The sequence below is a fragment of the Littorina saxatilis genome, linkage group LG17, assembly GCF_037325665.1.
Source record: "Littorina saxatilis isolate snail1 linkage group LG17, US_GU_Lsax_2.0, whole genome shotgun sequence".
Taxonomy (NCBI): Eukaryota; Metazoa; Mollusca; class Gastropoda; order Littorinimorpha; family Littorinidae; genus Littorina; species Littorina saxatilis.
The window spans coordinates 31,848,403-31,862,657 of NC_090261.1; the positions used below are offsets into that span (position 1 = coordinate 31,848,403).

General features: G+C 44.3%; 1 protein-coding gene and 1 long non-coding RNA gene across 4 annotated transcripts in view; both read left to right on the forward strand.

The window, feature by feature from the left end:
- The window catches only part of LOC138953901 (uncharacterized), a 54,970-nt gene extending 41,899 nt beyond the window's left edge, over nucleotides 1-13,071 (forward strand). For 2 of the 3 annotated variants that reach the window (XR_011451647.1, XR_011451645.1), the window contains exons 3-6: nucleotides 1,863-2,010; nucleotides 10,648-10,803; nucleotides 11,218-11,335; nucleotides 11,905-13,071. This is a non-coding gene — a long non-coding RNA (uncharacterized lncRNA). Of the gene's footprint in view, nucleotides 1-1,859; nucleotides 2,011-10,647; nucleotides 10,804-11,217; nucleotides 11,336-11,904 lie in introns of all 3 variants that reach the window. The other variant, XR_011451646.1, reaches the window with a different exon arrangement.
- An 85-nt stretch (nucleotides 13,072-13,156) lies between these two features.
- LOC138953983 (TNF receptor-associated factor 3-like) overlaps nucleotides 13,157-14,255 on the forward strand; it is a 56,889-nt gene continuing 55,790 nt past the window's right edge. The window contains exon 1 of the mRNA XM_070326010.1: nucleotides 13,157-13,553. The gene's annotated coding sequence lies outside the window, so the exon portion shown is untranslated. The remainder of the gene's footprint in view (nucleotides 13,554-14,255) is intronic.

The window sequence follows — 14,255 nt, forward strand, 5'->3', positions numbered from 1 at the left end:
AAAACAGGTAATGAAAGAGACAAAGAAAACAACGATTTCAGGCTTTGATGGGCTTTCTCTGTTGGTACGTAACCACACATTCTTCTTTGCATTTTATCGTGTCCCATCAATGCGTTTAAAGCACTGATTAAACTTGCTTTGAAAGAAGCAAGTTTACAATAAGAATGGGGCGTGGGGCACCACAACCAAGTCTTACTTTGATCTGTTGAGCAAGGTGCGCAACCAAGCAATCCACATCATCACAGGTGCCATGACGTCAACGCCGATCACAACCCCAAAGAGATGAGTCAGTGTTTTGCTGTCCCCGCCGGGAGTGAGGGAGCTCTCCCATTCATACAGCGCAGTATGCCTGGCGTCGGAAAGTCAGAGCGACCTTGAGCTTAAGTCCCACACACTGGAACACATCCAAACCCAGTATCAAGAAGAGTCCTTGGATCGGTGCACGAAGCAAAACTGGATGTCACCCGAATGGGCGGTACGCAGTCGCGGGATCGTACTGGTTAAAATTGAGATTTCAACCAACCAGGCACAGCGGTTTTGCCCTACACAATTGGGTGGCATCCAGTTTGCTTTGTGCACCTCAGCCCAGGGCCCATGTGTACACCGATGGAGGCGGAGAAGACAGAATCTGCTTTGCTACCGGCCTGTATTCCACAAACTACAGGGCCGAGTTAGAAGCCCCGAAAAGAGCAGCAGCCCACATCAAGGTCACCCCGCACACCTCCTACAACATTCATTGTCTTCCTGACCGACGCCCTGTCCGTCCTGCAGGCCCTAGAGTACAGCAGAACACAGACCTTTCCTCCACTCTTGACTCTCTCTGCAGTAGCCACACGGCCGTTTTGCGGTGGATTCCTTCCCACTGCGACGTGCTCGGCAACGACACTGCAGACTTCTTGGAGAAGGAAGACACAACAACAGAGCAGGAGGATAGGTTTGTCAGCAATTCTGAAGCCAAGACCGTGAAGGCCAAGCAGCAAAACCAGTGGCGACAACAACACCAAATCTACAACTCTTAAGTTTTGCTGCAGTGTAGTCATGAGTGCTTTTGGATGTGAACACAAAATTGTTCACGCCAACGTTGCTGCGTCCGCCCCGTGATCGGGAGGTCGTGGGTTCGAACCCCGGCCGGGTCATACCTAAGACTTTAAAATTGGCAATCTAGTGGCTGCTCCGCCTGGCGTCTGGCATTATGGGATTAGTGCTAGGACTGGTTGGTCCGGTGTCAGAATAATGTGACTGGGTGAGACATGAAGCCTGTGCTGCGACTTCTGTCTTGTGTGTGGCGCACGTTATATGTCAAGGCAGCACCGCCCTGATATGGCCCTTCGTGGTCGGCTGGGCGTTAAGCAAAAAAAAAAAAAAACACAACAACAACGTTGCTGCCATCGTGGCCGTGGAGCTCGAATCGACAAACTAGCATCTGAAATGTACTGGAGTGACAACCTAGAAAACTGGTTTGGAACCCTAGAGCTAAATCTTCGATATGAAATGCTAATGGTCAAAACGGGCATGATTTGATTACCTCTCTTCTGAGCCCAAATGTGATGGGGAGGGGGCGGAGAGTGCAGAAATGACACGGTGTATTGGATCCATGGTAACGTACATAAGTTTCCATAGCTCTAAGCCAGCTATGTTTTCAAGAGACACAAGAATGTGACACGGCAATATGTCAAACATTTCTTACACCCTGTCTTCAACCTATCCAAAAGAAAGGTCCAGCCTTCAGGTTACCCTTGTTGTTGGTTATTTGGTTGGTTTGTTAGTTGGGCGGGTTGGTTACTTGGTCTGTTAAACCTGCCTGTTTGATCCTCAAGGTAACGAGCATTTCTGATACGATTTTTTTGTATTTGTTTCAGTAGAATTTGAAAAGCAGTGCTACCGAAGAGCGTAAAAACGGCAACTGTTGCAAAAATGAAACAGCGTCACTGGAGTGCATTTTCCCAGGGCCGCAGAAAACAGAACATGAAAACGACTCAGGGATCACTTTTTACTCCTGGACCTTTCAAGGTACCTATACTACACAGCAGCTGTGCGTTGAGTAAACAATCTCTGTCTTTATTTATGTTTTTTAAACTGCAGTAAAGAATTAAAAAAGCTACCTCCTTTCAGGCTGATCCATCTTCTGCAGTATAATTATGGCGTTAAATAGATAAAAACTACAACATAAAAAGCATAAGCAGGTGCTGATCCCCCAGAGTGATACTGTTTCGGACAATCATGACTAGGTACGTGTCACTTTATAGTTCGAGTGAGGGAGTCAGCGAGTCGGATGGTTGATCAGTTAGTTGGTTAGTTATTAGTCCTCTTGTTTTCTCTAAGGGCAAGCCAGAAAAGGGTACACAAAGTCGACCTAGCCTTTCCTAAAACACTTCTTTGTCAGCGTTTAGTCCTTCCCATTAGTGCCAACAAATGAAACTCTGCGTTCCAATCCGCCGGTCCTAACACAGCCATCGCCAAAACCAAGTACGCCTCCACACTAAGTCATTGTGATGATTACAAGGAAGTCTTCTGTGGAAACATCGATAACATTTTCTCCCCTGTCCAAGAAGTATCAGAGGGAACTGCACGCGATATAAGACAAATGGTTACAATAAGCTGCAAGGAAGAGGAGGTTTTGCACTGTGCTATTGCGAAGAGTTCCTCGGTTCAATGAAGGCCGTCTATGGACAAGATTACGGCCGCTTCTCAAGCGACATCTTCGAGGCAACACACATGTATACCTCCACACAAAAACCACACAGCGTCTCTCACCCGCTCCTACTCCAGATAAAATCCAGGGTTTACAATGATGCATCGCGCTTTTACCAGTAGTTAATAACGTTACCCACAATCACTCAACGGTCCGACACCGTCTCTGAATGAAAAAAAATCTGCTCAAGCAATGTTAAAATCTACGGTCCTTGTCCAACACAAATGACACATGTAACCCCTCACTATACCTCACCTTTCCTCAATAGACTTCTCCAAAGTCACATAGACCCCGACGCTCTACAAAGTATGTCTAATGCACCGAATGCATCTTGAATACCCAGAGGAAGGACTTTTGGTTATGAGCAAAGTTAGTCATAGTAGAATAAATCCAATAACAAAGAGACTGCCAACGTTCCAAAATTCAGAATAAAAAAACAAGAAAGGTAGGTTGTTGGAACGTTTGTTGTTGACAAAACAATACATTCACAGATATATCGACCCAACGGTCTTTTGAGTGAACAGACAAACAAATATTCACACAAAACTTCAAGAATCAGTTTTCGCCCACTCGTCAGGAAGCCGAGCGAATGACTGATTGTATGATGAAATGAATCATCATACAATCATTCATTCGCTCGGCTTCCTGACGAGTGGGCGAAAACTGATTCTATCAAGATAAGTTTTGTGTGAATATTTGTTTGTCTGTTCACTCAAAAGACCATTGGGTCGATATATCTGTACAGTAGATCATCGCCTCCAGAACAGAAATTTCAACCTCGGAGTGGCAACTACCAAAGCAACGATTATTACATCACGTGGTCACAAACGTAAACCCTCTTCATGTTTTCCCAAGAAAACAATTATTCTCTGACAAAATATTACCTCTTTAACCTTTCACTATTGAGGGCCCCAAAGGGTTTAAAATCGTGATCGTGATTGGCGTTTTTTGACCTTTCTGTGACCGTGATTGCCGAAATTTCCATTTCTGTGATCGTGATGGGACTTTGCCCGTGATCCGTGATGACAAAAAAATCAAGTCTCGTGATCGTGATCGTCATTTGTTTTCGTGATCGTGATGGGCATTATTGCAAAGCATTTTATTTTCAACGTACATTTTTCACAGCACATATCACTCTATGATCCTCTATTCGTCAAGGAGCCAATCCCGATTGAAGGGAAGCAAGAACACATTCAGAAATATGATTTTGACAGCAATTGCTTCCAAAGGGACCAATCACACAAAAAAAGAGATCCAATCAAAAGTCAAATTGCAAAAGTCTGCCAAATTTCATCCAATGGAAGGACTTCGTGCAAAAGTTTTGAGTGCATTCAGTCAAATTCGAATTCGAAGATCAAAAATGGCGTGCAGCGGTACTGTCATCGAACTTCTGTTATATTTTGTGGATTCAAGCCAGACCAAAGCAGGCGGCGAGAATGCCTTCCTTGGTGGAAAGGTCAGGCTACGGGTCGGTCTTTCCGAAGGTATGTTGATCTATGTTGCTCTATGACTGTTCTGAATGTAGGCAAAGATCTTGAAATTTGTTCAAGATCTTTGAGTTTGAGTGAGATCATTGACATTGTCGACATTGCCACGTCCTGCTGTCACTCGCTCAGTGTGACCTCGACTGGCTCGAGATCGAGTCTGCGTGTAGCCAAAACCGAAACTAGAAATGTGTTTTTCATCCCAGCAACGTGGAAACGCTTGGCATAGATTCTAATTGTCGCTTCTTTGCATTGATTAAGCTTGGATTTATTTTAGCGCCTTTAAACTTTAATATCAACAATGGGTTAAATTCAGAAACAATGGCGGGGAGACGTGCCAGTTTGGGTCACTTGATCCTCATGTCAAAGACGATCAAAGTCATGTTCGTTGGGGATTTTGTCAGGCATGCTACTTTTCCGGTAATTGCCGGAAATCCGATAAAGCCGTTTTCAAAATCCGGTAAAGTCAAATTTATTCCGGTGAAGTTGAAAAATTTCCGCAAAAACGATCCGTGTGAATATTGCGCAACGCGACCGGTCTCAATGAAGCCAGCGCACAGTAGTGTTGTTTTCACTAGTTTGGAGGTGTGTTGAATGGTGGTGGGGGGAGGCTAAATGGGATTTTTAACAAGATCACAACACTATTACAGCCCTGAAAAATGATGCCCAGAATGCACCAGATTGCACAGATTTTAACCGTTTTTTGAAAAAAATTCCGGGGGGGCATGCCCCCGGACCCCCCTAGTTGGATCGCCTGCTTCGCAGGCTCAGGCTTGTGGCTTTGCCAATGGCACTGCGCGCTTCTTTCAGGTAAAACCATTTTGGGCCTGTAGCATTCCTGTTTTTTATTCAAGGCCATGAAACCAGGCGATGGTGTACCTCAAATTGTATGGCAAAGTTGAAAATAAAGAGCCCATCACACATACATGTACTTTAATTTCAATCCACCCAATAGTTTTTGAGAAAATGGGTTTACAAGATTTAGCTCTGGAAATGTGAAATTGTGCAAGTATATATTCATGTGTGTGAGTGAGGGTGTGGGAGTTGAATGTGTATGAGTGGAGGGAGAGAGAGAGAGAGAGAGAGAGAGAGAGAGAGAGAGAGAGAGAGAGAGAGAAAAAAAAAACAACGAAAACAACATTCTTGTTACTGATTACAAATTATGATATGTATTTCTATGTGTTTATGAAAGAGAATTAAAAAAATGATAATAAAAAAAAGTGCAACAGTTCTCACTTTGTGTTTAATAAACAATAGATCCAGAGGAGCGAATTACTGTGTGGTTGTGTTTACTTTGACACGTGCTTTCTGTACATGCAACTTTTACCGTGACCGTGATTTGCCACTGGTGTTCGTGATCGTGAAAACAAAAATCAAGGTAACTGTGATCGTGAAAGCTATAATTTCCCTTCCCGTGATCGTGATGATACCCCCCCTTTGGGGCCCTCGCTATTAAAGGTTAAATACATCGGGACACTTCCCGGAAAACAAAACCGTAAGTAAGAACAGGACACAAAACAGATACAGTCGCACCCACTACACTGGGCCACACCCTCCGGATGCGCTAACTAGGTCGCGGCACTGACCTGCTTCGGTCGCACTCTCACACGTGCGACCCTTCCCTGAACTTCGGGCCTCTAGTCTGTTACACAACATTTCTATCAACGAGCCAGCTCTTCAGTCTCAAATAACCCTGCTTTCCCGATCCCTCTGTCTCATATCACATCACAATAATAACATGAACAGGCTGTCGGCCAAATGCTAACTTCTCTCAGAGACAACTGCACATAGACAATGCTTACGACTATCCACACCCACAAAATGAAAACAAATTGTATCTTCCAACAAGATAGCTTCTGTAACCTCCGACAGGTTAGCACAAAAATGGTTGTATATCCTCCAAGGACTACCAAAACAAAAAATAAAACACACTGTCCCAGGCGAGAAGCAAAAAAACGAAAGCACAGTTATCTCCCGACAAGAAAATCTGCACTACAAAAAGCGCCATCTCACCCGAGACAGCGGAGAGGACGAAAGACCGATAGGCCTACACACAAATCTCCCCACCATCCTGGCAAGCTCGCCACTTTGTCAAGGAATTTTTAGGTGAGCTGACTTATTGGTCCGGTGTTTGCTTTTCCATGTACGGGGTTTCTACAATTACTCACTCATTCACATATTTTTACACACACAGTCATACACTCACATACTCATGCATTTGGGATGATGACAACACGCACTCCAACTACACACACCGCACACAACGAATGAACATTTCAAACATTTTAATATTAACTCAAAACATCAATCATGTATCAAACCAAATCACATCACAAAATACCTCCTCGCCGCAATACCGAAGCAGAACACAGTCTGGCCCTACACACAGTACATTTCCCCCAGAATCCTTGGAACCGCTGTTCTCAACACATGTCCTCGGAATCACACACTAAAGTCCTGGAAGTTGGTATAGCCCGAAGCTCTCTAGTCTGTCCTCCGACACAAGTTCACATCAGCTTCTTCTCTCTTCGCCGCAGGCATTAAAATAATAGCTAACTAATGTCTCTGATTAATAAAACACGTTCATCCCACACCACAATAAACACATCCGCTCCCATCAATCACTCATCGCTCTCTGTCCTCACAACTATGCAAGGTCACACTTCCGAACACTGAACTCGCACAAAAGGGGAGTCAGGTTACGAATTTCCGCACAGCACAAATGTCCGTCTCTAAAACAAAGCAGTGATTATACCTATGCAAATTAGGTTGGTCGGTTATTGCGCGAGACCATTTTAACAATAATTAAGAGACTGCTCGGAATTGAACTGAATCCACGATAGCTCGTAGGTACCGTACTCGTACCGAAACCACTAACACATTTTTCCTTGACATACTCTCCATCCGAGAGTCACAAAGCACTTTGTGCAGTCATCTCTGGGGTCCCTCTGGGCACATACGAAGTCGAACACTTCACCGACAGCATCAATGGGGGACCCACTGAAAAAAGTAACCATCCAACTGCAAAAAGGCCAGCCTTTACACTCCCAGTACGCCCATCCAGGGAAAAAAATCATTTGAAAATCCTACAATTGAATGCCCTCTCTCTCAGCAACCGGTTACCACTGCTATAGTTGACCACATTAACAACCATGGTCCAGATTGTGTTGCCCTACAGTCGGTTTCGGACAGGAAGGGGAGCCTACCACGAATAGAAGGCTTCTACTGTCCTCAAAATCCTCTCAGCATGGAAAAACGCCATCCCCAAAGATGGGAAACCAAGACACTTGCCGACAAGCTATACCGCCCTATTTCTCTGACCCCCACCTGTAAAGGGTGTATGGGAGAGTAATCAAAAACAGGCTGGAGCACTTTCTGGAGAAGAATAACATCCTTCCCCTCTGCCAAGTTGGATTCAGAAGGGGGCGTGCATGCACAGAACACGTGTAGCTGGTAGCTCACGCAAAAAAGCACAAATCTGAGACAGGTCAGTGCTGGCGACCTTTTTTGACATTAGAAGAGCTTTTGACACAGTATAGCACAAGAAGTTGATTTAAAAAAAATGTCCGACATAGGTTTCTCAGGGCGTCTCCTGGAATACGTACTGGAGTTCCTCTCCGACAGGTAAATGGCAGTTCGAGTTGGTCAGTCAATCTCCCGGCCCCATACACTGGACATGGGCGTACCACAAGGGAGCATCATTTCCCCCATGCTGCATGATGACTATAACAATGGCTTAAAGAAAAGATGGCTGAAGGTTTTTCCAACCACCTGCAGGTCCTACCAGACGGTTCAATCCTGCAAACAGGTGAAACTGGATCTGCCCTGACAATTCCTGACCTCAACATCACTCAAAAGTTCAAGCTGAACAAAGGAATAAGCATATTCAGTGCAGAGCTCTTTGCCATTACCGCCCTGATATCACCCTTCGTGGTGGACTGGGCGTTAAGCAAACAAACAAACAAACAAACAAATCTTTGCCATTTACATGCAAAACGAAATCCTCTTTCTTGCACACCAAACTATGATAAAAGGGACTGCGCTGTCCTTCATGTGGCTTCCTTCCCACACGGGGATCAGGGGAAACGAACTTGCCGACAAGGTGGCAGAAGAAGCAGCTATGTCAAACTTGCCTGAGATTGACATCCGGCTCTCCTTCACGGAAGCCTCACAGCTGCTTGCCAAACTGAAAAGAGAACAAAGATCGGTGAGTACAGAATTCTTTTGTTTTTCAACTTTGTTCATCTCACCACAGTCACTTTGTTATTTAGATTTAGAGAAGAAAGAGAAAAAGCACTCTCAAACGAGTGCGAGGAGAAAGGCTGGGTCTACCTTCCCTTCAACAGGAAAGATCACCACCTGCCGCTCCCCCTCAGACCCTTGAGGCTGCTGCGTCGCTTACACACAGTCAGCAGCCGCCGCATAATTATACTGGGACAATGTGACCTGCCAATATGGTGCAGTTGGCCACCTCACACACGTGTTTGAGGGCTGCGGTGTCCTCAAATAGGGGATGGCTGACCTTGTCCAATACAGATCAGAGAAAGCAATAAACGCTATTTCATCACTCGGCCATAAAAAAACGATGATGATCCTGGCTACCACCCTGAGCAGTTCATCTGTCGCCAGCTGGTTCTAGACCGCTTCGTAGTACGCCCAGCTTGGAAACAGCAAAGACAATAAACCCTCGCCTGGCCGAGGCAGCAGCCGGCGCTAGGAACCAAACAAAATGTGCCTCCAGGCACATAGTTTTGTGAGACAATGGCACCCTGGATGGCTGAGGCAGAAGCCTCCAGGCAAGCCCAATAACCGAATCGCCTCCAGACTCAGATAACATTGGAGCAGAGGCTACAGCTCTACAAGCGTTTCAGACACAAAATGTGCCTCCAGACACGCATAGGACCTTCGACAACCGAGGATGTGGCATCTTAGGCTCTTTACAACCAAACCGCCTCAAGACAAACCACCAGGCGGCAAGGCACTTGACCCTGGTACTATGACACCACAACTCACTTCAAAGTGAAAAGAGCTCACACATAATGATTCAGTTGGATCTCCAAACCAACTCCATGACGCTACTTGAAACCATCTTCGGCTCGGGTGCCTCGTTGAACGGGAGCTGGAGCACGACAACCATCTCTCCCTTGCGGTGGCCCTTCTTAATTATTAATTTTTTCTGTTATTTTTTTTAACCATCTTAAGTCGGGGTCAAACCCAGAACATGTCCCTAATGGTTTTACCGTACGTTAGGGCGTTGAACAATACTTATCATCAATAAGCATTGCTTTAGAGGGATCGCTGTGTGAGTCTCAGTGTGGCTTCAGGCCATGTCTAAGCGCCATCAGCAAGGTTTTTTCAGTAAAACTGGCCTAAGAAAAGCATGTTCAATAGCAGCTAGATCTAAATGCTGGCATCTCCGACGTGACGAAGGCTTATCACTCAGTCAGCAGGGACGAATGTTAGACCACGCCATTCTGATAATCATCGGTCCACACAATCGCTCATGCTCTGACAGGATGGATAATTGCTACACGGAGTACAGGGAAAGAAAGTGTCTAAAAGCCGAAATCGATCAAAACAAGAATACAGAGTTATCTCCCATATGTTTTTCGCTAATGTTTCTGATACTGAAAAGACGTAAGACGAACGTGATTGTAGAATGGCCGACTTCGACAGTGATCTCCGTTCTGTTCTTCATAGTTATGATAAAGACATCGTTCTAAGGTAAAAACAAGTCGAAATTTTGAGACTGCTGTGGGAAGGAGACCGTGATATTGTTGCATCACTCCCAACTGGTTACGAAAAAAAGTATCGTTTGCTCCGTAGCCATTGTGTTATGATCACGTGACAAAGCTGATTATCACGTGACACTTTTGCCATATTTGGAGTTGTTTGCACAGTAAATACATCCGCGAAAGATAGCTCGCTTGAAACTGTCTTACATAACAATTCCTTTGTAATTTAAAAATGACACAACACCATGAAAAATCATTATCGACGATCGCGAATCTGCTTATATCAATAACACATCACGAAAAGCTCTAAATATGTTTTAAAAAAAATTCGATTTCCTCTCCAGAGAAGGAAAACAAAGGCATCCATAAATGAGACCCGAAGGGAAGTAACTCATTTTGACCTGAGTTCAGGATGGGACCACACTGGCTAGGATTGGCTAGCTAGGCTACTCTAAGTATCCATGTTTTCCATAACCTCATTCTTCGTTTTCTCTTACGGTGACACATATCTGGGTTGTTTCCTGGCTCTCGTCCTCTTCAATCCGATTGTCTTCTGTTTGGATGGGTTGCAACATAATAGGAGCCAATGGTAGACCTCTAAAATACTCGGCTTGGTTGAGTCTGAGGTTACTAATGAGTACCATGCACACACAATATAGCATAGTTACTTAAAATTCCGAAAAAGCTTTCATACTGAATTATTGTTGATCGTTTTTGTTTGATGACTTTTTGTCAGGCGCGAACATACCAGACATTCATGTCAAAGGTCCCAAAGATACCACAGAGAAACCCCGTTAAGCCTCGGTTTGGCCACTGTGGACAACGCCAAAACCTAGACATTATCACTGTACTAAGAGGATCATGGAAGACACGCAGCACACCGGTTATGAACGTAAGTATTGCCAATTTGCCATTGTAGTTGTAATCTGTTTGCTTCAATGATTCAAACAATGCTAGTCCAAAGAATGATGATGACGAGAAGAATGATGATTACGACGACACCATTGACGATAATAGTGTTGTAGTCGTTCTCGTTTTCGATGTCCTTTGCTCCTGTTCATGCTGTATAATTTTTGCTGTGATGGTTTCTGATTGTTCTTAAGTGGCACAGTAGGCTATATGTTACCCGATGACTTACAGTAAAATGCAATACAATTCACATTCATAGCAAACGCAACAGCTATGATTCAGTAGTTTATCAAGCCTATTTTCATGGCCATACGTTTATGTTTTCATATACAAATAATAAGCCTGCTTTATGGTCAAAAAGTCAAACATCCTCAGCACCAATATAACGTGTTTACAGCCGAAGTGTCCCAGTCTATCCGTCAAGTCTGCACAGATTTTGGTTTGGAGGAAAAGTATCTTACGTGCACTTGGACAGCGCGGCATGTCGTGGCGACAAACTGGAAGCAGATTTCAAGGTATGTTCTATATAAATACTATAGTATTTCCACTACAAAATGTTTATTCTAAGCCTATGTGTTTTGCGCAAGTCTAAAAGTGCTTTCTATAAAAAGAAATATACACTGTAAGCTTGTGTCAAGAATTCTGATGTGAAAATATAAACTGTCCTCACTTTTGACCGTGCAGATTTAACCCGTACAGATAGGTACCAAACGACTGTGAATACTTTCTTTTTGATTTTGCACAATTCAGTATTTTTTCTTTTATCGTGTGTGTTGAGAAATTAAGACTGTTTTCTCACAGGAGCTTGTATCAAAGTGCCGGTCGATTATTTTTTACTCCTTCATCTTAACTGTATCCTTACTACTACTAGTGAATAGAAGTAGTAAGGATACGGTAAACATGAAGGAGGAAATACTAATCTACCGGCGCTTTGATACAAGCTCCTGTGGTTTTTCTTAATGGAAAAGTTTTACGATTTGTCAGTGCTGCACACAGACACATAATTTCTTTTTTTGACGAATCGCATTGTCGTCAGTTCTGCATTGTTTAAAACAATTTTGTTTTTGTTGTTTTTTGATGGCAGAATATCTTGTTTTTGGAAACAACTGCTCGACTCTCACGACATCGTTGCGCCGGATAAGCACACGTCACCGAACCATCCATGGCAGAACAAGCCCCCTTGGCAGCCCTGTGACGCGAATGCGGCTTATGTGCTCAGAGAGAAAATGGCATTTTCTTCCAGACCCACACTGGGCGCCGCTTACGACGCGCCCGCCGCTCTCTTTGACTCCATGTCGAGCCTCATTGGGTTATCCGGTCACCCAGATCGTGACTGATAGCCCGGAAATAACAACAAGAATAAAACAAATTGCGAAATGCGATATGTCAAAACATTAAAACAATATACCTACCTTACTGAATAAAAACTGAACACTCTTCAGACAACGCCGGCTGGTCTAAGAGAAACCGACAATGAACACTTTGCCAAAAAATATGGATTTTTATAATTTTACACGTACTTTATTTTATACACAACATATATATATATATATATACTAGAATGAATACCCGCTTCGCCGGGTAGCCGGCTTCGCCGGGAAGAAGTACTTAGAGCCATACGCCGGCTTCGCCGGGTCCGAACAATGGACCCGCCAAGCTTAGGTCCCTGGACCACCACTGGCAACCCCCCCCCCCCCCCCCCTCCTCTTAGCCTAGTCCGGCCCTGAAACCCACCAAAAAATCGTATTTTCAGCAGGGGGCACACTATTTTTGAAGTGTTAAGGATCGCGAGGGTTTTTTTTTTCAAGAAAAGATATTCAACTTAAAAAGGCTATGAATTCTTCAAAATTGCGGATCACCTCGAGGCCGATGTCTGTCCTTTTATCGTACCGAAAGATCGGACACGTAATGGAATGATCATGAACAAACTGCAGGGAATGTACCCCATTTACAAAGATGAACTCACTGTGAGTTCACATTGACTGAAAATTATCACCTTCGTGTTCAAACAGTGTCGTGCTAAAATGTATCAATGGCATGAACGCAATCCTGTCTGTTACTCTTGACTTCAGGCCACCGATTCTCTCTATCTCTATCTCGCTCAATCCCCTTTAATTCCATCATGCTTGCGTCTCTACATGCTCCCCTCTTCCTCTCTGTCTGTATGTCTGTCTGTGTCTGTCTCTCTGTCTATGTCTTTGTCTCTCTCTCTCTGTCTGTCTCTCTGTCTCTGTCTGTCTCTCTCTCCCCCCCCCCCTCTCTCTCTCTCCCCCCCCCCCCCCCCCCTTCCGTGTGAAATGTTCCATGAGCACATGAAGGATTCCTTTTCAACTATTCGAAACCTACTTTGTGAAATCTGATTAAGACACGTCTTATTTCATGTTTTTCCAACGCTGCAAGCTTTATGATAAGTTGTCACGGTATTATTATATTATCCCCTTTCCAGGGACCAATGGAATATAAGGAAATAAACCATTGTCTTGTCTTTTCTCTCTCTCTCTCTCTCTCTCTCTCTCTCTCTCTCTCTCTCTCTCTCTCTCTCTCTCTCTCTCTCTCTGTGGTAATATCTAACTAATTGCACATTTTGAGCCTGAAAAAACATTGGTTGTTTACTGCTTGCTTTTCACAGATCAGTTGAGAAGCTGATCGACCTCGACATTGCAGTCCCTTGACCCGCACGTGACATTACAGCTGAATGCTGTCCAGAATGCCGTAATAACATCACCTTCAAAGGTAAGGCTTTTAACGCTTTTTTGATGGCTTAATGCCTTAAGCTTAAGAAGCCATATCGACATAAAAAATTTTTTTATAACACTCACACACACACAAAAACACCATCAAAAATACATAAAAACAACAGCAAAACAAACAAGTTGTATGTGGGGGAATGGGACGAAATGATCGAAACGATCGCGGTATGTACAACTTCTACAAGTGATGCATATCATGGATAACCATGTTATTGTTCACAGTCCAGCTTACACGGTCTAGATAATATCTGAAAGAGAGGTCGCTCATTCGAGCCTTGTTTGATTGTTTGCTTAACGCCCAGCCGACAACGAAGGGCCATATCAGGGCGGTGCTGCTTTGACATATAACGTGCGCCACACACAAGACAGAAGTCGCAGCACAGGCTTCATGTCTCACCCAGTCACATTATTCTGACACCGGACCAACCAGTCCTAGCACTAACCCCATAATGCCAGACGCCAGGCGGAGCAGCCACTAGATTGCCAATTTTAAAGTCTTAGGTATGATCCGGCCGGGGTTCGAACCCACGACCTCCCGATCACGGGGCGGACGCCTTACCACTAGGCCAACGTGCCGGTAATACTCATTCGAGCCTGGAAGTGACGCTGATTAGCTAGGGCACATAATAGAGACGATTGAAAAAACATATCCACGTCATTAACAGTCTTGGTCACAGATCTAGTT